Here is a 12,468-nt window from a genome sequence, read left to right as displayed (position 1 = left end):
ACATGCGGTGGAGCATCTAAGCCCCTGCGCTGCATCCACTGAGTCCCTGCACCTAAAACTCATGCTCTTCAACAGGAGAAGCCACCGCAATGAGAAGCCTGAGCACAACTAGAGAGTAGACCCCACTCGCTGCAATGAGGGAAGCCCATGCCCGGCAACGAAGACCCAGTCCAGCCAAAACAGAAATTTTAATAAAAAAAAAATACTGATAGGCTTTGAGCAGGTACAGGTCAATATTTTAAAGGAAAATGGGATTGGTGAGCATTGAGGTATCAACCCTGTCATTGAATGTTTTCCTAATATTTCGTCCTTTCCCAAAAAGTCAAATACAGAGCTACAATGAAGTAGTGAGAACTGTACAAAAACATCATTCTTGAAAATGGGTGAAATTCTGAGGGGGAAAGGAAACTAAAATAGTGTAAATACAAATAAGCCTATGAAAGTGTGTAATATGAACATTAAAACCAAAGTGCTAAAAATAAAAATTACTTCAAAAATGTTCATATTAAATATACATGACAGCTCCTTAACTGGCTACTGAGAGAAACCTAGTGTTTGTTGGAAGGTGAGCTAAAATCTTATATTTACAGTTCATAGGAATTGCAGTATGTTCTAATGACAAGAATAATTTCTGTGCTTCCCTGGTGGCTCAGTGGTAAAGAATCCACCTGCCAATGTAGGAGACGTGGGTTCCCTGCTACAGGAAGATCCCACACGCCTCAGAGGCACTAAGCGGTGCCCTACAACTACTGAGTCTGCGCTCCAGAGCCCACAAGCCACAACCACTGCGCCCACGGGCTGCAACTAAAAGCCCGCATGCCCTAGAGCCAGCAAATTGCAACTGGGGAGTAGATCCTACCGGCCTCCCTAGAGAAAAGCCCAAGCAGTTACGAAGACCCAGCAGAGCCAAAAAACAGGCAAATAAGTAAAATTACAAAAATAATTATAATTTCTCTCTTGCCATGTAACAAACTAAAAAAATATACCATCCGAACACAGAGCATCTCAAATCTAAATCAGTGTGGTTCTAGGCATAATGAAATGTGGGTTTGTATCATCCTATTTTTCTAAATGGCATAGAAGAATTGCTACTGGTTTGGGGGCAAGTCCTGATGTCACACTCACCTTGTGTGATCCTAAGGTAATCACCTGTTATAACTATAAATTGGTCACAATACATCTGCCTTAGGAGTGGTTCTGAGGATTAACAAGGTCAGGTATTCAAAGGTTTTTTTGCCTGTAAGACTACTATTTAATAAAAGTAAGGGACTTTTTTTCCTAGTTAAGCCATTTGGTTTCTCCCTAACTGTCCTTGAGGAGGTTGACTTTCTTCTTTCCCTTGTGACAAAATGAGGTGTGTGTGTGTATATGTGTGCATTAGTGGCTCAGTTGTGTTTGACTCTGTGACACCATGGACTGTAGCTCACCAGGCCCCTCAGTCCATGGGATTCTGCAGGCAAGAATACTGGAGTGGGTTGCCACGCCCTCCCACAGGGGATCTTCCTGACCCAACGACTGAACCCAGATCTCCTGCATGGCAGGTGGATTCTTTACTATCTCAGCCACCAGGGGAGGCCAAAGTGAAATGACCCTCACAGAGTGGCCTTTGCCTGAAGAGGTATGGAAACCTGCCAAGGGTGTACAATGCCACAAATGCTAGTTTCTCTACAGTTTGACCTTCCTAACTTAAATTTTATTTTTTCAGCATTCAAAATCTTCTTTTGGGCAGAGCAGAGTCCTTTTTGCAAGAGCAGCTGGCGGGTCAGCCTCTGATGCTCAAACTTGCAGGATTGGAGGGCAGGTAGGATGGGTGGGGTTGTGTGGCATTCCCAAGCACTGGACAACTAGACACCTTGCAACCCTTGCAAGCACCAGAGGGCAGAACAGAGCCACAGCCCATGAGGGAGTCCAGAGCCAAATGGGCAAAAATAAGGCCAGATCTCACCTCTGGCCTTGGGAATGCAGCCCTTGCCGTGATTGTGCCCAGGCAGTGCACACCTGCAGTGTGGGCAGGTGTGCACCATCAGTTTGGGGGTTATTCCTGGAGACGTGCATCACGCAGTGTAACCCCCATAACCACAGCTGTCTTGTCTTCTCAGCCAGGAAGCTTTATCTTCCCGACCATCCACAAAAGAAAGGGAAAGCTTCGGCCGGTTGGGGCAAGTCATGAACAGCCTCTTCAGCACAACTTGGCTGAAGATGGAGTCGGTTCTCTGGCCAAAAATTTGTACAGCTTGACCAACACCCTTGGGAGATGTCCTGGCCCTGGGCTCCCTGTGCTGAACTTTTGGGAAGAAGTCCACTTATTGATGGAGCCTACTGCTTGGCTAGAGGTGTGTGTGTTTGTTTGTCTGAACAAACATTGTTTCATTTTGAGTGTGACCCTTTGAGATGGACAGCAGAGGGATCATTATTCCTCTTTTTCAGGTAGGGAACAAGGTTTAGAAAAATGAAGGGACCCATCTACTTACTGGATAAAGTATGGCAGAACCATGCGTGAACTAAGTTCTAAACCTTAGGTTAATGTTAATGTTCACTCAGCTGCAAAAGGAAAACTCAGAAACGTCTTGTTTAGAAATCACAAGTAATTTCCTTGGTTGCTGAAGAAGGTTTGTGAGCAAATCTAGACAACCCTTGGCGTCACACACCACATGCACTTCCCAGGAACTGCGCCTCTCTGGAATTCTGTGGGGACAGCCAGGGGTTGTGAACCATGAACCTGGTTAGAAGGAAGAACATGAGAAAAGCCCAAGATTGCCATACTTTTCCTCTTATCAGAAGGACAGAGCACCAGTTTGTTGGCTGATTAGTCAACAGTTTTAATCATGGTTTCTTTGGGCGATAGAGAAAGTGATTCTGAGCACAAACTGCAGCTCGCCCTCATGACAGCCAATCCTGACTCCACCAAGTAGATGAGTCATGTGGGTTACTCAGCTACTTTCACCTGCTGCCATGGCAGGTGTTTTCTTGTTTTCTTTCCAGGTTTGATTTTTGATCAAAGATAAAGCAGAGCTTTCATTTATACCACAGACTGTTTTCTCTTGTTCAGGGGCAGAGAGATGCTTAGTTTTGTACAGCCTGGCCACAGCCTTCAATTCCCTGCAAGTACCCATTCTGGGCACCTGAATGTCCCACTCCTGTTCTTTACTCTCCTGTTCCAGGAAATGTATCACCTTTGCCTGTCTTACTTATGGGCTTTCTCCTCTGTTTACACATACTGACAGCTGAGAGAATACCCATCACTCCCATGTTTTCTCCAGCTCTTCAGATCCTTTTCTCTGAATTAATGAGGATTTTTAAATTTGTTGTTTAGGTGAACATAAATAAAAATAAAGTATACAATTCAGACTTCCCTGGTGGTCCGGTGGGTAAGAGTCTGTCTGCCAATGCAGGATAATCCCTGGTCTGGGAAGATTCCGCTTCCATACAACTACTGAATCCGCAGTCTAGAGCCGGTGCTCCACAACAAGAAATGCCACTGCAGTGAGAAGCCCACACATGACAAACAGAGAGTAGCACCCTCCGTTCTCCCCAATTAGAGAAAGCCCGAGAGCAGCAAAGAAGACCCAGCACAGCCATAAGTTATTAATTTAAAAATATACAATTCAATTACATTTAGTCCATATATTGTTGTTCAGCTACCACCTCTATCTACTTCCCAAAAGTTTTTATCACCCCAAAAAGAAAATCCTAAACCATTAATCATTCATGACTTTTCCCTGCTGCCTCAAGCACCTGAGTAACCACCAATCTGTCTACTGCCTCCTTGGATTTATCTATTCTGGATATTTCATACAAATGGAATCATACACTATGTGGTCTTTTGTGACTGCCATCATCAGGTTTTAAGGTGATCGTATGGGACATAAATGACTCATAGAAGCAACTTCTACTTGTCTTTATGCTGTAGCAGTGCCTCCGGTAAGGAACCTGTGGATGGAGGTCTAAAGCAACCAGGACAGGGACTTCCCTGGTGGTCCAGTGGTTAAGAATCCACCTGGCAATGCAGGGGATGTGGGTTCAATCCCGGGTCTGGGAACTAAGATCTCCCATGCCATTTGGCGCAACCAAAAGATAAAAATTAAAAACAATGAAATAAAGCAATCAGTAACCAGGACATTTGGGTAGCAGAACCATGTTTAATGTCAGCAAAGTGCTGAGTGCACTGAATGACATTCTAGCTATGCCGAGTCGACAAGTCCTGCCTTCTGTAACAAAGTGAGGACCTCTTGATGGTATATTTAGTCCATGTGAGGAAGGGATGGGGGAGAGGAAAAACAAGGGGGTCTTGAAGGAGGAGGAAACCCAGTTCACACACTAAGGAATCTGGGGCTGTTGATGTCAAATGCTTCTCAACTTTCTAAGATCCTGAAATTAGTTAAATCAAGAAGCAGTGTGATCTAATGAATAGTGATGGAATGACTATTGTAAGGCAATGATCACTAGAGACCCTCAAAAAAGGTGAGAACTGAGGAGGAAGAATGTGCCAATATGATGCCAGGACTTCCTAAAGAGAGGATGATCTGATACCAACAACTGTTGGTGAGTAGTCAGAAAGAGTAGAGAATAGCGATTCTACAAGGAATATTTAATCTGCTATCCTTGCTTCAGGACCTATCCCTCACTCATTTTAGAGCTATTTTTAATCAAAATTACCTCTACCAGTCAATGAAATCACATCATTCTTTATACTGCATCAAAGAAATAATATGGAATTTGGTTTTCCAAGTGCCCACAAAGAGAAAGAAAGACCTGTACGTTATCTGAAGCATTTCTCATTTCCCCTGGCATTTCAATTGTTTATTAAGCAAGCAAGCAAACACACACACACACACACACACACACACACACACACAGATACAAAATTTTCAGAAGTACATAAAGTCACACAATCATAGATTTTTAGAGCTAGGGAAGACCTTGAAGGTCTTCTAGGCCAATGAAAACTAACCACCTGCTTGGAATTAATGGGTGTTTGTCAAAAAGGCAGAGTACTGGGCTGTACTCCAGAATGACTCCAAAATCTGTAGGAATTAAACACTGGAATGTGCAATTTTATACACTTACTCAAACCTCAGAGTATGAGAACCTCAAAATTACTCACATTTTATTACTTTAAAAAAGTATTTTATTACTCACATTTTATTACTATCAGAAAACTTTGAACCATGGGAGCAGATTACTTTGATGATCATAATTTATATTTTTAAGGCATCTGATCTTCTTAATACTTTCAGCTGCTATAAGATACTATTTTAGCAAAACAGTTGTTGTTTATAGAATACCTTCCATGCACTAGACCACATGCAGAACCACGTATTTAAATTACTTTTAACAAGGGCTTTCCTGGTGGCTCAGTGGTAAAGAATCCACCTGCCAGCGCAGGAGACACGGGTTTGATCCCTGGTCCGGGAAGATCCCGCATGCTGCAAAGGAACTAAGCCCACGGGCCACAACTACTGAGCCTGTGCTCTAGAGTCCAGGAGCCACAACTACTGAGTCCACGCACCTAGAGCTGGGGCTCCGTGCTCCACAACAAGAGAAGCCACTGCAACAAGAAACCCTTTCACCGCAACTAGAGAGCAGCCCCTGCTTGCCACAACTAGAGACAGACTGCAGCAACAAAGACCCAGTACAGTCAACAATAAATAAATTATTCTTAAAAATTACTTCTAATAGTCTTAAGCATTTCAACTCTTTGGCCCTCAATGTTCACATCTGAAAACTGGGATAATAGTTTCTACCTCTTTGACTTAAATGAGATCATATGTGCAACTTGCTTACACAGAGCCTATCATAAAGTGCACAAAATGGTTAGTTATTATTACTATTATTTATTCACATTTTATACATGGGGAAAGTATAACATATGGCAGCAGGCAACCCACAAAGACAGTTCACTAAGAAATGATGGAAACAGAACTCAAGTCTTCCTGTCTTTGATTACAAAAACCTAACTTTTCACTCTCTCTTGTATATGCGTGATCAATGAAGCTTTGGTTAATGTTCCTATCAAAAATAACTCTTTTTTTAGATCTTTGGCCAGCCCCAGGCTTTTGATGAATGCTTCTGTGTTCTTTCAACCTCAGTAAGTTCTGGGCAGCTGCACAGCAGAGGCTGAGTGAGTAATTCCTGTATATGTCCCTCAACTCTTTCAGACCCCAGAGAAATTCAGTAACATGGCTGGCAGTAAAGTGAGAAAAACAAAAGTTGGGAAATGCAGAAGTTGAAGCACTCCAAGACCACACTTTAACCCACGCGGAAACCTTTTTGGGCTCTTTTCAAAAACAACAAAGTATCATATTGAACAATCTACCTGGTGTCCAAAAATAGTGGTCTAGGGAGTCATTGTCTGAGCATCTCATCTCTCAGACACAGGAATGTGTACCCTGGAGAACTACCAGGGGGACTTCTGGCCATAACGAAACCCCAGCTTGTGTTTCTCATGAAAGTCCAGTTGGTGGTGAAGCCCAGATGTCCATGACAACTCAGCCACCAGAGGCACAATTTCCAAGTCATGCTGTTTCCGTTAAAAATAACCTAGCCAGGTAGTCCTGTGGTTTCTGACTTTTCAAGAGAAGTTGGTGAGGGAAGAGGGTAGTTAGTAAGGAAAATAACTTTTAAAAATACCTGAAGGAAACCCCATTTTTTAAAAAATCTCACTAACTCCAAATCTCCAGGAATGAAAAATGCTACTGTCATGATAAGAGATGTACTTTTTTTTCTCCTTTAACAGAAGAAAGGTGAGCAGGTACTATAACTTTCTGAGAAATGAGGTTATTTTCTAATGCTGGATGAGTCAGGCTTCTTAAATAATTTTTACAGCCATTATGCAAGCTATTTAACTCTCCATTTTGTTAGAAAGCTTTTCTTAAGAAGCTTATATGAATATGAATGACATCTCATTTTTTTAAGAGAAAAATTGAACTTGTTTTTTAAAAGCACAAAAACCCTACATACTAAAATTGCACACATCAAGTATTGGTCCAGTCTTATATCACTCTATTTACAATTAAACAGCACCATGGTTTTCTCAACGAGGTTAGTTAAACATGCCCAGACAATTGTTATTCAAAGTATATATTCCTTTAAAATAAAATTAACTCTTTAACTGAGCTCAATCCTCAACAAACAAAAGAACCTTTACCTTTGCCATAGATAATTATATCACTGAATTTACTTAAGAAAAATAGATTTGAACTTTTTTTTTTCTCCCGTTGACAAACTTTGAGATATACTGCTGTTTAATGTGGCACACAAATTAAGAAACGTTTTGATAACAGGGGCATTATACTGAAACACCCTCACATACCTCCACCTCCACATATAAAAATATTCCTTTGGAATCAATGCTGCTGTCTCCTCTTGAATTTGACATTTCATTTTTATCTGTCATCATTGTTTTCTTATAAGCCATCACTCATACCAGAATAAGCTATCATTGTGGCTAAAACATATGAAGCACATGTTGAAGCTTTGTGTTTGCTCGTGTTGTTTCTGCCAACTTGGAGAGAGGATGAGAAATTTTATCAGACATATTCATGTATTCCAGATACTAAGCTTTCACACTCACACAGTAAAGCTACGCAGATCCTTGGAATGACTTTGTGAAGAATTCTTTCCCAATGTCATGTGCTTCATAAGTGAAAGGTACAGACCCAGGGCCCAAGATTTCAGACTATCCTCCAGAAATTCTCTGCTCTGTACGTTTTTCCCCCCCTTTTTTTGGCCACAAAGCATGTGAGATCCTAGTTCCCCAACCAGGGATTGAGCCCATGCTCTCTGCATTGGAAGGTTGGAACCACTGGGCCATCAGGGAAGTCCATCTGCTCTGTACTCTATTAAAATTCTATCTGTTCATCAGAATCTTTATTGAGAACTCAATCTAGGGAATTAGCTGGCAGTCCAATGGTTAGGACTTGGCACTTTCACTGCCAAGGTCCCAGGTTCAATCCCTGGTCAAGGAACTAAGATCCCACAAGTCAAATCACTTGGCAAAAAAAAAAAAGGAAATCAGTCTATTGTGAAGCAATAGATTATGAATTCTTTTCTTCCTCTGACTTCATCGTACTAAGTGGGCAATGGTATCCTGTTACTAGGATTAAATAAGAGGTGAAGAGACCACTGTGTGGGATGCTTTACCAAGAATTCTCTACAGAGAATCATGGATCGTTGTTCCTCAATGTGTTTTTCCCATTAAACTAAAAGAGAAGTAAAATTAAGATGCTGAGCATCTTAAACCAGCCACACGTTGGGCTGAAATGTCTTTGTAATCTATGTTTTTTCTCTAATGTTAACACGATGCTCTATTTACTTGTGGGCCTGCCAGATGTTGACTTACCCTCCATGCGTGCATGATAAGTTGATTCAGTCGTGTCTGACTCTTTGTGATCCCATGGACTGTAGTCCGCCAGGCTCCTCTGTCCATGAGGATTCTCCAGGCAAGAATCCTGGAGTGGGTTGCCGTGCCCTCCTCCAGGGGATCTCTTTGACCCAGGGATCAAATCTGTGTCTCCTGCATTGGCAGGTAGATTCTTTACCACTGAGTCACCAGGGAAGCCCTCTATTGCCATGTACTCATATTTAGGTGTGAAGATATGCGTATCCAATGAAGATATGTGTATCCAATTTTTAGAAGCACAAGGCAGTCGTCCCTTCAACTTTGGGATGCAATGATTCCCTCATTTTTATTTCAAGTCTTTTATTGACATTTAGTTCTTTTATATTGTCATTTAAGATCACCTATTTTAAAGCTTGAAAGATAAGTTTCTTGAACTATAATATGCATCATTGTTCCCCTTCAAAGCTCAGCCTTATGCTTTCTCATAATAAGACTTCAATAAGTATTGAATGAATTTCAGTTTTCAAAGATGCTGTTTATAAATTACTTATAAAAGCACTTTTTGAATTATCTCCAAAGGGATAAAACATTAAAACAAACACAACAGATTTTTTCCTCTCCCACAACCTTCATTTTCAAGTACTGAATTTGTGTATGTTGGAGAGAATCTTCTTTATGCAACCTCTACACTGAAAAGTAAGATTTTCAAAACAAGAGAGAGTATATAAGAATGTACATTGAATTGTACATTATTAGATTCTACCAATGCTTTGATGTTTTTGTTGTTTAGTTGCTCAATCATCAACCCTATCAAATCTAATTTATGAAATAGAATTAAATATCCACAGATAACTCTAGTGGAGGTGATGGAATTCCAGTTGCACTATTTCAAATCCTAAAAGATGATGCTGTGAAAGTGCTGCACTCCATATGCCAGCAAATTTGGAAAACTCAGCAGTGGCCACAGGACTGGAAAAGGTCAGTTTTCATTCCAACCCAAAAGAAACACAATGCAAAGAATGCTCAAACTACCGCACAATTGCACTCATCTCACAGGCTAGTAAAGTAATGCTCAAAATTCTCCAAGCCAGGCATCAACAGTACGTTAACCGTGAATTTCCAGATGTTCAAGCTGGTTTTAGAAAAGGCAGAGGAACCGATCGATGCTGAAGCTGAAACTCCAATACTTTGGCCAACTGATGGGAAGAACTGACTCACTGGAAAGGACCCTGATGCTGGGAATGATCAAAGGTGGAAGGAGAAGGGGACGACAGAGGATAAGATGGTTGGATGGCATCACAGACTCAATGGACATGAGTTTGAGTAAACTCCGGGGGTTGGTGATGGACAGGGAAGCCTGGCATGCTGCAGTTCATGGGGTTCCAAAGAGCTGGACATGACTGAGCAACTGAACTGAACTGAACAGATAATTCTGCTTCTGGAGGAATGGACTTGACTGTCACCTTTTTTTTCTTTCTTATTTTGGCCAAGCCGTGAGGCATGCCTAGTTCCCTGACCAGGGATCAAACCTATGCCCCCTGAACTGGGAGTATGAAGTCTTAAGCACTGGACCACCAGGGAATTCCCAAATTTTTAAATTTTATATTTATTTTTTTGCCACAACTGGTGGTGTATGGGATCTTAGTTCCCTGACCAGGGGTGGAACTCTGGTCCATGGCAGTGACAGGCCATGTCATAATCAGGGGACCACCATGATTGTCATCTTTTTCTGTTCTTTCCCACAAGGCCTGGTCTTGTGTGCTTCCCAAAACACAGTGTTTTATTTCTCTTTGCTGCTTAGCTGAGACTCATGTCCCATTATTGAACTGAGAGGTGGGGAAACATTCTGGCGAAAAATGGCCACCAGAGACTCTTTCAACAAAACAAAGAGCTCCAAAATCCGCGCTTCAGTTAGATTTAGATTTAATTACTTGCTAGACCAACTGTCTACACTTTTATGTGGAAGAGAAATCGTATCTTGCACAAGTAATTTATTGAGTCTGTCTGACATGCACAGCCAAACCCAATTCTAACAACACAGTCAATATGGGGGGGAGGGGGGGAGACTCTTCTCTGCAGCTCTGATGAAGATTTCTACACGGATATGGTCAATCTGACTAAGATCTGCAAGGTTGATTTTACCAGCAAGATAGCATTGCATGAGCTTTTAAGTAAGGCAGATCATAAAAAAGAATGAAATTCTGATGCATGCTCTAAGATGGATCAATCTTGAAAACGTGAAAAGTGAAATAAGGCAGACACAAAAGGACAAAGATTGTATGTTTCCACTTACGAGTGTCTACAACAGTCATATCCATATAAGATTACCAGGGAAGGCCAGGGGGAATGGTGAGTTACTGTTTAATGATTATGGGTTTTTTTGGGGGGGTCGTGAAAAAGGTTTTTGATGGCTGCACTTTGTGAATGTAGTTAATACCACTGAATTGTGCTTTTAAAAATGGTTGGAGGGACTTCCCTGGGGTCCAGTGATTAAGACTCCATGTTTCCACTGCAGAAGGTACAGGTTCAATCCCTGGTCAGGGAACTAAGATCTCACATGATCTGCAGTACAGCCACAGTGGGGAAAAAGGGTTAGAATCCCAGAAACCAAACCAAAACTAAACAGAAACAAAGCAGGTGCATTAGCAGCCAGTCTGTTTTCCTATTTCCGGCTGGAACAAAAGGGCATAATTTGAAGAGAGAATATACAAAAGGAGCTCATACAGTATTGCCAGATCACGTCAAGTTCCCACCATCAGTCTCAGGAATTGAGCTTCCCACTGGGGTGAGTTGGGAAATTTTTTTCTAATTTTCAGATTTTGTGATGTTACCATCTCTGAGAATTAATATTTAAACTTCCTTTGGAAGGATGTGTGTGCATGTTACTCTCTAGACAATCCGTTGATAATACAGTAAAGATACCACTCATATCTGAGGAAACAAGAGGATCAGATTTTACATGCCCTTGGATGATCACACCTTGGCCTCTGCAGAGGAATTTTTTTTTTTTTCTATTTTGGAGGGTTGTGCCACACTGCCTGTGGGATCTTAATTCCCTCAACTAGAGGAGATTAAACCAAGAATTGAACTGGCGAGCTTGGCAGTGAAAGCATGGAGTGCTAATCACTGGTGTGCATGTGTGATAAGTCGCTCAGTCGTGTCCAGCTCTTTGCGACCCTATGGACTGTAGCCCGCCAGGCACCTCTGTCCATGGGATTCTCCAGACAAGAATACTGGAATGGGTTGCCATGCCCTCCTCCAGGGGATCTTCCCCACCCAGGGACTGAACCCACGTCTCTTATATCTCCAGCATTAGCAGGAGGGTTCTTTATCACTAGTGCTACCTGGGAAGCCTGCTAACCACTAGACCACCAGCAGAATCCCTGCAGAGGAACCAACCGCTCACGGACCTAAGACTCAGTGAACATAGACAATTTCATATTTGAAGTTATAAGTGCTAAAGAAAAATATACGTTAAGGAAGTGGAAAGAGAAAAGTCAGTGTGATGGGATATAGTGGAAATTTTAGATATGAGCCAAGAAAAAGTCTTGATTCGATACAAGGAGTATCTGAGTAAAGACAAAGGACCAAGCAGTAATAACAGTAAGGGGAAGTTTATTCCAGACAGAGGGACAAGCAAGTGCAGAGGCTGAGGCCTGTGTGTTCCTTGTGCTGAGCAAGGAGAGTGGTAAGGCAGGGGCAGAGGCCCGGGCAGAGGGTCTGGGGAGCCATTTGTAAAGATGTTGACTTCTTACTGAGAAAGGCGGGGTCAGGGAGAGTTGACAGCAGAGTGACATGATCGAAAATATTTCAAAAATAGGACTTCTCAGGCAGCCCAATGGTTAAGACTCCACAATTCCAATACAGGGGGGCATGGGCTCAGTTCTTGGTAAGGGAGTTAAGAGCCTGCACGCCCATGCAGCCAAAAAGGAAAATAAACCTTAATTAATATATATATATTTTTCGAAAGAATTACTCTGATTGCTGTGAGAATAGACTGTAATTGAAGAAAGGTGGCGGCAGGAAGGCCAGTTGAGCGGCTGAATGCTTTTTCAGGATGCTTAGACCTGGAGGTGGTGACAAGTGGTCAGAGTCTGGATTTATTCTGAAAGGAGAGTTAACAGGAT

The sequence above is a fragment of the Capra hircus genome, chromosome 5 (genome assembly GCF_001704415.2).
Source record: "Capra hircus breed San Clemente chromosome 5, ASM170441v1, whole genome shotgun sequence".
Lineage (NCBI taxonomy): Eukaryota > Metazoa > Chordata > Mammalia > Artiodactyla > Bovidae > Capra > Capra hircus.
The sequence above is the reverse complement of the archived record's forward strand: the minus strand, read 5'-3'. Positions refer to the sequence as shown.